General features: G+C 49.5%; 1 protein-coding gene across 2 annotated transcripts in view; it reads left to right on the top strand.

Moving 5' to 3' along the window:
- The first annotated feature begins 8,000 nt into the window (after nt 1–8,000).
- Nucleotides 8,001–16,496, top strand: part of ZNF395 (zinc finger protein 395) — a 56,965-nt gene continuing 48,469 nt past the window's right edge. Inside the window, exon 1 of one of the 2 annotated variants that reach the window (XM_028725231.2) lies at nt 8,001–8,236. The gene's annotated coding sequence lies outside the window, so the exon portion shown is untranslated. Of the gene's footprint in view, nt 8,237–16,303; nt 16,441–16,496 lie in introns of those variants that run through there. The other variant, XM_028725230.2, reaches the window with a different exon arrangement.

The raw sequence follows: 16,496 nt of genomic DNA, 5'->3' as shown, positions 1-16,496 counted from the left end.
CGTGAAGCATTTTGGTCTAATTGCCCGAGCCTCACTTGCTCTATGTTTTTCATTCAAGGGCCTGGATTTTGTCCAAGACACACTTGAAGTGCTGATTGCTATGGTCTGCTCCAAGGACAACTGGCTGTGCCTTCTCAGAAATAAGTCCAGCTTCGTTCAATGAGGCTTAGGTAAAGGTAAAGGGACCCCTGACCATTAGGTCCAGTCGTGGCCAACTCTGGGGTTGCGGCGCTCATCTCGCTTTACTGGCCAAGGGAGCCAGCGTACAGCTTCCGGGTCATGTGGCCAGCAGGACTAAGCCGCTTCTGGCGAAACAGAGCAGCGCACGGAAACGCCGTTTACCTTCCGCCAGAGCGGTACCTATTTATCTACTTGCACTTTGGTGTGGTTTCAAACTGGTAGGTTGGCAGGAGCAGGGACCAAGCAACGGGAGCTCACCCCGTCGTGGGGATTCGAACCACCAACCTTCCGATTGGCAAGCCCTAGGCTTTGTGATTTAACCCACAGCACCACCCGCGTCAATGAGGCTTATTCCCTCATAAATTGGGTTAAGAGGGCAACCTGAGCGTGGATACAGCCTAGCATACCCAGAATTCATGACTCTTGTAACCACAAGTTCCTCCTTCCATTGTATCACTACCACATGATGAAATAATTGCGTTTTTCTGTTCATTTGCTGAACCTATTGACCTGAAGGACCTACTGACCATTTACATATGCCTGTAAAATCAGAATTGTTGGTACATGAGGTCAGCCTCTGCGGCCACAGTTTTGCCTACTAAACCTCCTCCTCCTCCTCCTCCTCCTTCTTCTGTCATCAAGATTAGAAACTTGGGAAGAGTTTGATGCACATTCAGAATATAGTATAGCAAACCAGTTTTGCTGATCTAGCTGACAACATATGACACCACTGTTCAGACCTCTGTGCTGGCTGTCCATTTACTATTGAGCCACGTTCAGGAGCCTTGTATTCATTTACAAAGCTCTGGACAGCTCCCAGTTCGGTCACTGAGATCACCTGCAGGAGCATCGCTGGCCATTTCCCTGAGTTGGTGAAGCTCATCTGACAAAAAGAAAACAAGCCTTCCGCCTCATCAGCCCAGTCCTGCAGAACACCCTGCCACTAGAGAATCAGCATTTCACCTTTTTAATGCTTGCTGAAAACTTGTCAGTTCCATCAAGTTTGTGCAGGCAATTAACAATGCGTCTTTCCACAACAGTTACTTGATTTCAACTTTTTAAAATATGATTTTTATTGTATGGTTTTTACGTACATTGCTGCAAACCTCTGTGATTTAAAAAAATAATAATTAGCAGTGTGTGTATGTGTATGAATAAACAAATAGCCTTCGATTTTTGTGGATGTTGCACTTTTCTCACGAGTCAGCTCTGTGTGGACGTCTCTGCAAGGCTAACCGTGCACAATAAATGTAAATAAAAATCACATTGTAGTGGAACGAATGCAGTTGTCTGAATTATTGTTAGCAAGTTCTTTAAGCGTATGTTTACTAATGTGTGTGGTGCTCCAGGCAAATCCCAAATTTAGCTCTTAAGAAATTGTTTCCAGGTGGGGCGGTTGGTGTGTGTGTGTGTGTGTGTGTGTGTGTAAGGCAGCTCCCCATGTTCCCAATATATTTTGCTGCCAGCGGCAGGAGGGCAAGGATGATGTTCCCATTAAACATACTGAAGCCAACCGGATTATCAGCTGAATCTTACTTCCCCCGCGGTGAGGGTAGCAGGTATATGTTGGCTCTTGGGATGTGGGAGAAATTTGGCTTCACATTTCGTTTAGAACATACCTGATTTAACTTCCCCCCAAAAAACTATATGCAAATGAAAATGCAGCTGTCCGTCAACATACGTGTTCCTCCAAATTTTGCAGGGCAATTCTGCAGCAAACCCCTCCTCCTCCCCCCCCCAAAAAAAGTGCGTTAAGAAAAAGTGTGTGTGAAAATGCACATGTTGGTAAAAATAATGTTAAAAATTCATTACACTTGGGGAAAAATTGCATGCAAAAATGTGCATATTACAGAATGCTGCATGCAAAAAGATTGTGTATGTTGCAAGAAACGAGCTCTAAAATGCTGGTGAATTTTTGTGGGAACTTAACCACAAACTGATGCGGAAATGTGGTGAAGTGAATTTAAGAGTGGAAAAATGAGAAACTGAACCTGACAGATTTATCCATCCCCATGTGGCAAACACTCTGGAACTTTGCTGCTGCTCTCTGCCTTCTTGGCTTTATTGGGTTGTTGTAAGAGTTAAGGAATGTATGCGAAGCACTCTGAATATTCACGAAAAAAGATCTATGTCAGGCATAGGCAAGCTCGGCCCTCCAGATGTTTTGGGACTACAGCTCCCATCATCCCTAGCTAATAGGACCCAGTGGTCAGGGATGATGCGACTTGTAGTCCCAAAACATCTGGAGGGGCGAGTTTGCCTATGCCTGATCTATGTAAATGCTAAGCGTTGTGTTACCACGTGGATCTTTTTTTTGTCTGTGGCAGAAAAGTTGTTTTCTTTTTTTTTACAGGGCAGGGATCTTAGAATCACAGAATCATAGAATTGTAGAGCTGGAAGATACCCAGAGTAATCTAGTCCGATCGCCTGCAAAATTCGGCAAAAACGGCACTGCCGACATCGGTTGCCATATGTTTGGATTTTCCCGGACATTTTTTTCCAATTTCCACCCGGGCACTGCTTCTGACTGCAGTATTCCAGGTATGTCAGGGGAAATTCTGGACGTACGACAATCCTACAAGATCCCACGTTCCACTCCTCAAAACCACCCCAAAAATAACCTTGGGGAGCAGCCCAGGGCTGGAAACTACTCTGTGTGAATCCTCAGAATTGCCTTTGATTTTAGACATTCCTAGGTCAGATGGATTAGAGATAAGGCTGCCCCGTGTGACTTGTTTTGGTTGCTGTTTTTAAAGTTCTCGAGGGAAAGACACATGTGACGATGCGTCACACACATCGCCAGCGCATGGAAGTGTGTGGGTTTTCACTTCCACCCCAAAATGCAGGGAAAAGGGAGAGACAGCCGCCGCCTCTCTGATCCCATGACTGAGGAGGAGTAATTTGGAAAAGGGTGGGTGGGTGGAAACACGTAACCTGTGAAACTTGCACAGAAGTAGAATGACATCTCATCAACATCAGAGGAAAGCGTTGCATGCGGATGTGCCCCAAGGCTGGAAACTGTTGAGCGCTGCAGCGACGGGAGCTGCAAAATCATTAAAACTAAGGGGGTGTGGGTGAAGATTATTGGATATGCAATTACACCATTATTAAGTTATATAACTCTATAGTAGTAAAAGCTGTCTGGGACTGATGCTCACTGCGAATGCTTGCCATTCTTGCTTAAACAGCGCAGTGGGTGGGGTGTACCTAATCTCCCAGTTAGTTCTTCTGTACAAATTCCATTTACGTTGCCCCTGCTGCTCCCACTGCCTCCCAACCCTCACCTGCTCCCCAACCCTGACCCCCCGACCCCTCAAAGTTCCTTCAAGCCCCACCATTGTTGGAAAATTCCATTCCACCTTTAGTTGCAGACATGGAACTGTTGCGTGTCACATGTCTGTTTACATACCAGCACAGCTTGCTGGAACTTCCATTGTGTGTGTAGCTTTTGCTTTTCCCTGTCTCTCTGAGAAGAGAGAGAGACAACATGTTTCTTTGTCCTGATTTATGATGAATAAATCCGTAGTTGTAGTATGCTTCCACAAGCCTCACGCCTATTCTGTGTGCACAGTTTGCTCTGCTGATATAGTGTGCCCTGGCTTTGAAGCCTGGGTCGCTGATTTACGTTGGAGCAGAGGCCGACGGGTCTTCACAATGGGATGACTGGAAGGAGACGACCCAGCTGGGGCTAGCCAGCTGGCCTTACGACCCTCTGAATACCGACAACCATATCCTCATAGCTCCTTCAGGCTCCCCATATAATATGTCTATCCATTCCTGCTTTATTCAACCGCCATCCTAAACCCTACCTCCTCTTCTGTGCCCCTACCCCACCCTGGCTCCATGCAAATTTGGGATTGTCAACAGGCACTGCAGATCCTCCAATGGGGCTTGTGTGACAGCAACCTTACATTTTTATGTATATAGGAAGAAACTGGATTGCAATAGCAAGGGAGTTATTGAAACTTTCGCCCATGGAAAGATAGCGGTGGAAAGATGCAGCCAGACAACTTGGCTTAAGTTCCGTTTAACCTTTGGCATGGATTTCTATCCTCTTGCAGGAAAAAGAGGGTGTGTATTAATCTTGTAAAGGCAGTGATACTGGTGAAGGGGAAGGGAGATATTTTTCATTGGGCCCTGGGGCAAATAATAAGCAGGGTTTCTACCTACACCAAACCCTTCAATGAGCAAATAGAAAGGTGGCTGGTGTTTATTGAAATGCAATGCTTAAAACAACTTAGGTTTTGAGATAGAGTGTGGGTTAAACCACAGAGCCTAGGGCTTGCCAATCAGAAGGTCAGTGGTTCGAATCCCCACGATGGGGTGAGCTCCCGTTGCTCGGTCCCTGCTCCTGCCAACCTAGCAGTTCGAAAGCACGTCAAAATGCAAGTAGATCAATAGATACCACTCCGATGGGAAGGTAAACGGCATTTCCGTGCGCTGCTCTGGTTCGCCAGAAGCGGCTTAGTCCTGCTGGCCACATGACCCAGAAGCTGTACGCCGGCTCCCTCGGCCAATAAAGCGAGATGAGCGCCACAACCCCAGAGTCGGCCACGACTGGACCTAATGGTCAGGGGTCCCTTTACCTTTACGGACAGGGAAGGGAAAGATGAATCTGTCAGTTTTCCTTTCTCTCAGTTTGTCACTTTCCCAGTCCTAGGTTCTCCACCTTTCCTACTGAAAGTCTGTAATTTTAGTGCACTTTTATCCTAATAAGCACATATTTGTATGTAATTCTGCCTAATATAATGCCTGTTGATATGCACGTTCCCCTAATAAATGCACTTTTGCTCTGCTTACCGTCAATATACAGCCCAAAATTTGAAGAGGTGTGAATTTTGAAGAATAGCTCCATTTCAGTTTGCATATTGCTTCAAGAAGTGCAAATCTAGGTTCGTTTTGCATTAAAACCTGGACTGGACTGGATTTCTTCCCCAACCCTAAGCGTGGTTATAGGGAAATTTTAAACCCACAAATGGAGACGCAGGATGAAGGGGCTTAGTGTTGTGGTGTGAGTTAAAATCCTGTGAAAGAGTCACTTCTTGTGCCAGATATCAGCAGCTGGCAAATGATCATGGCAAAATCACAATTTGCAATTCCTTAGCCATTTCCCCCTGACCAAAATCTGCCGCTCAAGGTTTCTCACATGGCTATCATTTTCACTAGGGAGATTACAGGCGGCATTCTTCTTCCATTTCCCCACCACAGCAAGATAAGATAGGCAGAGAGATAATGTCCTAAGGTTGCCAAATAAGTTTCATGGTGGAGGAGGCAGAATCTGAAGTCAGAGCTCCCTGCCTGAAAGTCAGCCTGTCATTTACTAACATGCTGTACGGTTAACTATGTTGCATGCAGGAGATTCTCTAAACTCCATTCTAGTAAATTGTGGGTGGTGGGCTGCATCCTTGACCCCTTGACCTGCTCATGAAAAAAGCTCCTTTTAATAGTCATATCTTCTTTCTGGCGTGTTAATTTTCTGTATATCTGTGGTGGAGAAAGCAAAGATACAGTAGCTCAGGCAAACTCGGCCCTCCAGATGTTTTGGGACTACAACTCCCATCATCCCTAGCTAACAGGACCAATGGTCAGGGATGATGGGAATTGTAGTCTCAAAAACATCTGGAGGTCTGAGTTTGCCTATGCCTGCAGTAGCTTTGCCTGTGCAGCATGAACTGGTATACTCCAGAAAAAGCTAGACTACTTTGCTGGTTGTTGTTGTTGTTTAGACCCTGTTGGAAGTCACCCAGTCACCCTTTGTTTGTATTTACAATTGTGAGTTGCCACAAGATAGCCGGTTATTGGTAATAGTCATTGATTTCGCTATACATTTGTTACTGTACGTCCTTTGCAGGTGAAGGAGTTGTGCATGTTTGGCACATGATTATATATAAATATTTTGTGCTATAAATTGCCTTCACCCTTATGTTTTCATTAGTAAGAATGCATAAATGTAATTTTCATGCAATATTCTTTAGCACGACACTGTTTTGACGACATGCCAGACCAAGCATGTGAGGATCTGACGCTCATTTGTAACTCTTCATGTTTTTGGCATGAGTTTCCCAGCCATGCCGACACATGTTCCTCATCACTCCCCGAGAAAAAAAGAAAAGTAGTGGCCTATTTGGGGACATCGCGACAAATGCACGGCCATTATTTTTTATGATGCCGATGATTTGTAATGTTAATAGTAGCAGTTTTATTTCATTTAGGAATCACTTCCCAGCAGGCGTTGTGGAGCGATTCGCAGTATAATCACATATTCAAAACAGTTTCATCCATGAAAACAGTTAAAACATATTTTAGGGACGCGGGTGGCTCTGTGGTCTAAACCACTGAGCCTCTTGGGGTAGCCAATTGCAAAGTCGGCAATTTGAATCCGTGCGACAGGGTGAGCTCCCGTTGCTCTGTCCCAGCTTCTGCCAACCTAGCAGTTCGAAAGCACACCAGTGCAAGTACATAAATAGGTACCGCTGCGGCAGGAAGGCAAACAGCATTTCCATGCACTCTGGCACTCTCACTGTGTTATCTTCCTTAGTGGGTCCTGCGAACTGCTACTCTGAATAATGCTTTTTATAGGGCAGGGGCACTGAGGATGAGTTCATGGAACAAGGGCCCAAAAAAGTTTGGGAACCACGGCTTTAGTGCAAAGAGAAGAGCTATTGTGCAGGCCAAATCTAGTTAGAGAGCTGTAAGGAGAAATATCATGTGTGGAGGACTGCCAGGTACCACACTGCCCTTCCTTCCCTCCCTCTGGGATAAATGCGGGGCAAAGTTTCCCTTCTGCATGTTTGAGAACCACTAGCTGAGCAGAGGTGAAAGTTCCCCATGTGGATATTATAAACTAGTTGTGTTCTGTGTTATAAATCAAGCACTGCCAGGAGGGTTCCTTTCCCCCCTTTCCAATATGTTTCTTATCAATAAAAGAAAAACCGGTGTAGCCAGAACACGTTTTTATTCTGAAAGTGTGGCCCAAAGAAAAAAATAGTTCTGAGAACCACTGGGCTAAGAGGGACGTCGCAAACAGCCTACATCCCCCCTCCCAAACTCATAACACTATGATGCCAGGCACACCATAGAGGTTTGATTTGTGGCAGAGAAAACAAAAGATACAGCGGCCTCGCAAGCAAAGAGGATTTGAAACTGGCCAGCGGTACCTGAGTGGGTTGGGGGGGGGGGGGAGAGAGAAAGCTTCTTGCCGAACAGCTTTGCAAAGCGCCACAGCTCAACTGATCGGTGGCGTTTGCAAAGCCCTTTTCCCCACGTGTCCTGTTTTCAAACGCCCCAGGACCCGAAGGCGTCCAGCAAGGTCGTGGCACGAGGGAGATTTGAACCCAGCCCCTCCTTTCCCTTGCAGCTCCAGACCCTGAACGCGCCGGCCTTTTTGGGGATGCCCCGGGGCTCTCCAAATGAAAACGAAAACAGACATAAGGCCCTTTTCCACGGCGTTTAAAGCGGGTTTTGCAGCAAGAAAGCGGCGCGCCCAGAGGCCAGCCCTTTGGATCGCCCTCCTTTTAGCGGGCAGCGCCTTCTTGTTGCGTTTCCCGGGCTCGTGGGAACGCGCGCATCTCCTCGGGCGAGCCCTTGCCGTTGGCAACAGGGCGCTCGCAGGCATCCCTGGAAACAGATCAGGAAAAGCAACAGCGGGAGGTGGCGAGAGGGAGGGAGGGAGGCGGAGGGCTGAAGGTCTCTTTTCCTGGCCCGGGTGTTTATTTTTTGCAGCGCTCCGGCTGGGGGCGTGTATTTAAATGGCGCCGCGCAGCCAATGCGCACCGAGGGGCCGGGCCATGTGGGCAGCTTGTTTACAACAGACCTTCGCGAGAAAGCTTGAACCCGGCCGGCAAAGGAGGCGGAGGAGGCGGCGAGAAGGAAAGCCCGGCGCCCCGGAGCACGTGGAGGAGCCGAGCGCGCTCCGGGGATCGGTGGCTGTGCGCCGGCTCCCGTGCGCCCTGGTGCGCTCCGGGTTGCGCACCCGGAGGCTGCGGTGATGGGCGCGGCGACCCTCGCGAGGAGGCCCCGCTAGGAGAGGACCCCGCAGCGGCTCGGAGGCGAAGAGGTGAGCTCGGAGGAAGGGTGTGCATCGGTAGACACGGGGAAAAGTGGGTTCGTGTTGCAGGGGGAACGTCGGAACGGAGGCCCGCCACCTGGTCCTTCTTGCAAGCCGGGCAGCCAGGCAGAAAACCTTCTTTTGCCGTCGGTGCTGTTGTTGGTTTCAGCCAGCTGGTATCGACGGGGGGGGGGGGGACACTGCTGTTTGCTTAATTCAGGCTTAGGACCGCATGGATGTAGCTAAAATTCCTCCATGGATTCGCCCCGTCCTTTTGGAGAGCCATCTAAGCAAAGGGCTGCCGCCACACCTTGTGGCAAGGAGTTCCGTGCATTAATGAGGGGATGATGGGAGGAAGTGCTCCCCTTTCTCTGCTCTGCCTCTCCTGCCAGGAAGAGTATCCCTGGAACTATGGGAGAGGGACAAACATAGAATCGTATTTTATTGGTTTATTACACATATATGCCACCTTTTTTCTTCCAAGCTGGTGTACATGCTTCTCCTCTTACCCAATTCATCCTCACAACAATCCTGTGAGGTAGATTTAAATCATAGAATTATGGAGCTGGAAGGGACCACAAGGGTCATCTAGTCCAACCCGCTGTAATGCAGGTATCGTTTGCCCAACTTGGGGTTTGAACCCATGACCCTTAGATTAAGGGCCTCATGCTCTGCTACTTGAGCTATATGAAAGACAGGACTCTCTGGTCGTTTTCTTGCACCATGCATACTTCCCCCAACCCTCTCCCATGCATCCTGTTGTTCTCCTAATTATAAAAAAAAGCATCATAGCCCTGAGGTCAGCCTTTCCCAACCTGGTGCCCTCCAGATGTTTCGGATCGCAGATCCCGTTGGCCCAGGCTGCTTAAACTCTTCCACAAAGGAAAGATGCTCAAACTTCGCAGTCATTTTAATGTATTTTTTTCTGGCTGTTTTTGCACCGTTCTGAATATGAACAATTAATGGCTGCAGATCCTGTCTTTGGTGCTAGGAAAGAACGTTGCAGGTAGGTAATCGAGTACAGTCCTTGCCAAGCTGGTGCCCTCCAGATGTTTTGGACTACAGTTCCCATCAGCCTGATGTGCTGACTGGGGTTGATGGGAGTTGTAGTCCAAAACATCAGGAGGGCACCAGGTTGGGGATTATTATTATTATTATTATTATTAATACCCTACCCATTTGGCTAGGTTTCCCAGGAAGGAGGGACGTGGGTGGCGCTGTGGGTGAAACCACAGAGCTTAGGGCTTGCCGATCAGAAGGTCAGTGGGTTCGAATCCCCGCGACGGGGTGAGCTCCCGTTGCTCGGTTCCTGCTCCTGCCAACCTAGCAGTTTGAAAGCACGTCAAAGTGCAAGTAGATCAATAGGTACCACTCTAGCGGGAAGGTAAACGGGGTTTCTGTGCACTGCTCTGGTTCGCCAGAAGCGGCTTAGTCATGCTGGCCACATGACCCAGAAGCTGTCTGTGGACAAACGCTGGCTCCCTCGGCCTATAGAGCGAGATGAGCGTGGAACCCCAGAGTCAGTCATGACTGGACCTAATGGTCAGGGGTCCCTCTACCTTTACCTTTACCCAGGAAGGAAGGGAAGGCTGGGCCTGGGCTTATAGATTCCCCTCTCCCCGTTCTCCTTTCTTTTGTAATCTTACTTATTTTTGATATATTTGCCCTGCTTCCGAGCTCATGTGGCAAAGAGACTGTGGTGTGTGCCTTGCCATGCTGCCATTTGTGCACATCAATGAAGCTGTGTGTTGCATGATTTGGGACAGATACAAGGAAGGACTTACTTCCACGCGGTGCACAGTTAGACTGTGGAACTCCCTCCCACTGTAGGCAATGCTGGCCACCAACCCGGATGGCTTTAAAAGAGGATGGGAGGAGGAGGACCATCAATTGGCCTCATCCAGCAGGCTCTCCTTATGTTCCTATGCCAGCAAGTCACCTGGAGATATTTGCTCTGCCTGTTGTGAATTTCCACCTGCTGATAGCGTCCTGGCCTGGGATGTGTAAACAGATCTGTTGCCATTCTGATGGGGGTGGGTGTATGGGTTTTGTTTTGCAAAACAGTGTGAATCTCCTCATAGCAGGTGAACCGTGGCCGGAGGGATGAAGTGGACTCCTTTATAGCTTTGTGAAAGAGGTAAAGGTAAAGGGACCCCTGACCATTAGGTCCAGTCGCGGCCGACTCTGGGGTTGTGGCGCTCATCTCGCTTTCTTGGCCGAGGGAGCTGGCGTACAGTTTCCGGGTCATGTGGCCAGCATGACTAAGCCGCTTCTGGTGAACCAGAGCAGTGCATGGAAACACCGTTTACCTTCCCACCAGAGCGGTACCTATTTATCTACTTGTACTGGTGTGCTTTCGAACTGCTAGGTTGGCAGGAGCAGGGACCGAGCAATGGGAGCTCACCCCGTCGCGGGGATTCGAACCGCCGACCTTCTGATCGGCAAGTCCTAGGTTCTGTGGTTTAACCCACAGTGCCACCCGCGTTCCTTGTGAAAGAGACCCCCTCCTTAAAAAAATAAAAATAAAACCTTCTTTACATACTTGAAATAGCCCTGTCTCAAAAGCAGCACAGCCGATTCTGTGTAACTTACTATGTCCACCTGATGTTTTGGATTACGGCTTCCATCAAACCCAGCATCCTATGGCTCTGCTGACTAGGGAAGATGGGAATTGCAGTCTTAAATCATCTGGAGGGCATAGGCTGCCCTAGAATATTCAGCCTCCAGAGCCTTCCCTTATAGAATTGCAAGATTATGGAGTTATATCTATTGTAGAATTACAATTGTGTATCGGAAAATGCAGGGAGGGTGCATAAGTTAGTGCAGAAGGTTCTTAGTTAAATCTCTGGCATCTCCAGATCCGACCCCATGCACACAAACAAAACAAAACAAAACAAAACAAAACAGGTAGCAGGACTCTGTACAGAAGACCCAGGAGTGCTGTGCCGGTGTGATTAGATGGTAGCAGGCAGATGGGAAAATAGCCTGACCTGTTCTAGGGCAGCTTCCTTTGACAATAAACCTTTAGAGCATGGGTAGGCAAACTAAGGCCCGTGAGCCGGATCCGACCCAATCGCCTTCTCAATCCAGCCCGCAGACGGCTTCAGCGTGTTTTTACATGAGTAGAATGTATCCTTTTATTTGACATGCATCTCTGGGTTATTTGAGGGGCATTGGAATTCGTTCATTTCCCCCCCAAAAAATGATAGTCTGGCCCCACACAAGGTCTATGGGACTGCCCCCCCTGCTGAAGTGAGCTGGCCATCTGCTGAAAAAGTTTGCTGACCCCTGGTTTAGGGAGCCTTGTGACCTAGAGAATACATCTCCAGGATGCGATCAAGAGGACTAGCAAAATGGGAAGCTTTTTTTTATACCAAGTCAGACCATTGGTCCTTCTGGCACAGTATTGTCTACACCGATTGGTTGTGTTTCCCTGGGGTTTCAGACAGGAGTCTCTCCCATCCATACCTGGAGAGTCTGAGGACTGAATCTGGGACCTCCTGCTTGCCCTTCTCTCCCTGACTTCATAGGACTCTATATCCACTGATAGTTCTTGGCTGCATGAAGCAGATGAACTGAATGTCAAGCTAGCACTTTGCGATATATTTCAGGGTTGAAAGCTCTTTCAGCCAAGCCACATCTGAGTTGGTGTGAACCAGGCATCCCCAAACTTGGCCCTCCATCTGTTTTGGGACTACAACTCCTATCATCCCTAGCTAACAGGACCAGTGGTCAGGGATGATGGGAATTGTAGTCCCAAAACATTTGGAGGGCTGAGTTTGGGGATGCATGGTGTGAACTCTCCCGTGGTAGTTCTCAGGCCTAGTTCTTTAGGATGCAGTCATTTCCAAAGGCTGCAAGATGAAATTCCTTAACCAGAGATAGCTCACAAAGAAGAAGTCTCAAACCTGAAGGTTCACATACTCCAATGGTGTCGCTTGCCATGGAGATAGGATGTAATTCTCCTAGGAAATGCTTAAAGCTTAAGTTCTTAAAAGCAGTTATGACGAGCCCTCCTGTACACTCCAGGTCAAGTGGTGGGGTGTGTGTGTGAAAAAATCCACATTTGTGAACTTTTTTGGATGCAGCTGGATGGTATGCAAAACCCTGATTGCAACGATCTTTCAATTAATGTGCAAATGACAATTAGGAAACATTTGCATTCTTTAATGTGGGTTGTTATAATTGTATGTATCAGGAAATGCGCCCAGGGCTGCCGACTCCCACCTTGCCTCAAGCAGTCCTATTGTTGTACCTTGGGGCAAACCCCAAATTGAAATACAGAGCACATTGGCACACTTGTTCCCTTATTCCCTGCAGACAGGAATACTAAGAGGCTGTTCGTAGGGAAAGAAAGGCATGAGTTCTCTGGTGCTAAGGTGCTGCGAAACATACAATTGGATCCTGTCGCGCCCCCGCCCCCTGCACTGTTTTTCTTTTCATTAAAAGAGTTTCAACAATATGGCGCCCTGCCACCTTACTCCTCCAAACACTCAGAAGCTGCACTCAGCCCTCTGTTTGCACTGTAGGTGTGTCTCGCCAAAGAAATATCTGCAAACTCCCAGTGCAAACAAAGGGGTAGTGTAAGGCTTCTGCTGGGGGCTGGATCACCTAGGTGTCTTCATTAGGTGAGGACTGCAGCTGCTTTTCAGGGCTGGCAGTTCACACATTCACCTCCCAGACATCCCATGTGCAGAGATGGACAGAGCAATGTTTTGCCTGTCCGCTCAGAACTCAAGCATTGCCAGGTAACTGTGTACACTTGGTTCTCAAACATAAAATGCTCCGGAAGTCCGTTCGACTTCCAAAATGTTTGAAAACCAAGGCCGCGGCTTCCGGTTGGTGCAGGCGCCCCGGAAACAATAGCCGGCAACTGCATCGGGTGTTCGGCTTCCGAAAAACATTTGGAAACCAGAACACTTACTTCTGGGTTTTCGGCGTTTGCGAGCTGAAATGTTCAAGTACCAAGGTGTTCAAGAACCAAGGTTCCACTGTACAAGCACCCTTCCCCAAACTGATGCCCTCCAGTGGTGTAGCATGGGTTGCCAGTGACCGGGGCAAGCAGGTATCCTTGGCTCTGCCTGCTGACACGCTGGAACGAAGGGGCAATAGCTTGGTGGCCTACCCGAGTGAGGGCCATGGTACCCCCTGTGGGTCAAGCATTGCGCTGTGCAGAGGGTGCCCTAGCAAACCACCATTGCCCAAATCCACTCCTCAGTCTGCCCACACAAACACTGGGAGACTTTCTGTGTGAGGGGGAAGGTGCACTATTTTTATTTATTTATGATTCTTTCCTTTCCTTTTGAAGTTTTGTGCCCCTAACAACTTTGCACCCAGGGCAAGTGCCCCAGTGGCCCCGCCCAAGCTACGTCACTGTGCAACTCCCATCTTCTCCAGCCAGCATGGCTGCAGGATACTGGGTGATGGGGGTTGTAGCCCAAGGGTGCCAGGGTGGGAAATGCTGGTGTACATAGCCAAAAGGAAGGATGTGAATCTGCAAGGCAGCCCAAGGTGGCTGCTTCTCAGTTACTGTAAGATCCAGGGATCTCGCGCCTAAAGCCAAAACTGTGTATTGCCAATACAGTGGTGCCTCACAAGACGAAATTAATCCGTTCCGCGAGTCTCTTCGTCTTGCGGTTTTTTCGTCTTGCGAAGCAACCCTACTAGCGGCTTAGTGGCTATTAACGGCTTAGCAGCTTTAAGAAAAAGGAAACAAACTCGCAAGAACTCGCAAGACGTTTCGTCTTGCGAAGCAAGCCCATAGGGAAATTCGTCTTGCGGGATGACTTAAAAAACGGAAAACCCTTTCGTCTAGCGAGTTTTTCGTCTTGCGAGGCATTTATCTTGCGGGGCACCACTGTACACATTGGGTTCAATGGTGGGTGGGCTTGCCAAAGTCTTTATTCCCAGAGGCCCGGCCCCTTTCTACTACAGTGGTACCTTCGTTCTCAAACTTAATCCATTCCAGAAGTCCATTTGACTCCTGAAACGTTCGAAAACCAAGGATGTGGCTTCCGATTGGTGCATGTGCCCCGGAAACAATAGCCGACAACCGCACTGGGTGTTCGGCTTCCGAAAAACATTTGAAAACTGGAATGGTTTTTGGAATTCAGGAGCTGATTTGTTCGTCAACTAAGCCGTTCGAGAACCAAGGTTCCACTGTACTATACTACTACTACTACTACTTAATTCTGCCAGGTGCATAAAGCTGAACGCACACGTTAAAGGCCCTTGGCGCTGGACCTCAGTGTCCGGGCTGGACGATGGGGGTGGAGATGCTCCTTCAGGTATACTGGACCGAGGCCATTTAGGGCTTTAAAGGTCAGCACCAACACTTTGAATTGTGCTCGGAAACGTTAGTTAGGTTAGTTTCCAAAGACACCCCCCCCCACCTCCTCTCTGTCCATCATCTAAGGAAGCGAATGGCATTGTTGGAGTTCAAGCCCAGGTCCCAGCCACGTGAAAACAACACGAAGGGAAGTTGCAAAGCCAGGGTGTGTGTGACTAGGAAGGAGATGTGGGCTGTAGAGCGTCCTGTGGGCCATATTGAGAGACCTGGAAGGTTGCATTCAGTCCCTGTAGCCTCATCCACTGGTGTAGTTTAAGAAAAGCTGGTGGTGACTCCAGTCTAATGTTCCAACGCAGTTCTTTTCCTGCACTGGTGCAAACCCACCCGCCATCCTTTGTGAAGGGCAGGGGGAGTGTTGAATTCTGTGGCACTCATTTGCCGGCCAGCGGAGACGGGAACTATAGGACAGGGGTCGGAATCCTAAGGCCCATGGGCCACAAGCGGCCCATGGGGGTCGTTTAACCAGCCTATGGACCCCCGCCACCCGCTTGGACGCCTTCCATGCACCGCGCTAAAGTGGCGCAGAGCAGAGCGGGGACTGCCTTCCACGACGTTGGCCGGCTTCCCATTGGCTGCAGGAAGGTCCTGCAGCCAATGGGAAGCTGTGCACGCCTCCTCTGCGCCGGAAATAGTGTTTGCGCATGCGTGTGCGCGCACGCCGTCCCACCCACGGTCTGCAGGACCGTGAACTGGCCCAAGCCACAAAAACTTTGCCGACCCCTGCTCTAGGAGTATTAAGGGAGGATAGATGGGTAGAACTCATTCACACTGTCAAGGAAAAATTCCTCCAAATTGATACGTGCCCAGATTCTAAGAATGCTCAGATTGCATTTCACTCTTTATTTATTTCCTCCTTTAAAGAAACTGTTTGTCTGTCTGATTCTATACTATGTTTTTGGGGGGCGGGGACACACCAAATGCCTAGAAATTCGTGATCTGTTTGGCTCACATCCTGTGGTTTCCCATATGCCCCCGTTGTAAGCAACTTTTGTGCAATTCAGACTTTGCGCAACAGGGCCAGCCCTGGGTCTGCACTCTCAGTTTTATGCCTTTGCCCACTTTGGCCCTCTTCTCTCTGTTTGGGGTCCTAATTTCTCCCCCTACTCCTGCCCAGGTTTGTGCTGTAACCTATAGAGAACTAGCAGGACACCTTGGTTAGAATCCTGGTCTAGGACCTGGGAGACCAGGGTTCATATCCCTGATGAGCCATGAATCCAGCTGGGTGACCTTAGGCCAGTCTAACCACCTACCTCACAGGACTGTTGTGAGGATAAATGGGAGGGGGGGGGAGGTGTGTATACACCACCTTGAGAGCCTTTGAAATAAGATGGGATATACATCTAGTGATAATAAAAAGCTATTTAGGCCTTTCTCACCCCCTGTTGGGTGTGGGTGCCTTTTCTGCAGACCAAAAGCCAAAAGTCTAGCTAGCGCGGCCCTCAGCCTCCAGCTGGCGGCCAGGCAGGTGCGCCCTTGGCGACGCGCAGGTAACTTGCCGCCGCTCCTGGAAGCTCCGCTGCGCGCCACCTCCCTCCAGCCAGGTGCCTCCGCCGCCCGCCGGTCCATCCATCCACCGGCCCCTTCCGCGCGCCAGCGGCGGCTTTCTCTCCTTTTGCGCGCCCGCCACTCCCTTCCGCGCGCGGGGACTCCATTCCGGGGGCTGCCTGCAGCCGCGTACGTGAGGCAGCCTGTGCCGGGGACAGCCGAGGGGAGGGGATTGAAGGAGGAGGAGGAGGAGGCGGCGGCGGCGAGGGCGGAGGGAGCGGGCGAGCCGCGGCGGAGCTGGAAGGGGAATTTCAAAACAAGCTGCGCGAGGGAAGGAGGGAGCCGAGCTGGCAGGCGAGGCGGAGCGCGCGCGGAGCTGGTAAGCCGGGGAGGGGGCGCCCGTCGGGGGCTGGCGGCGCGGGCGTGGGGGTTGAT

The sequence above is a fragment of the Podarcis muralis genome, chromosome 3 (assembly GCF_964188315.1).
Source record: "Podarcis muralis chromosome 3, rPodMur119.hap1.1, whole genome shotgun sequence".
NCBI classification, from domain to species: Eukaryota; Metazoa; Chordata; class Lepidosauria; order Squamata; family Lacertidae; genus Podarcis; species Podarcis muralis.
Note: the sequence above shows the minus strand (reverse complement) of the source record. Positions and strands in the feature narration are given on the sequence as shown.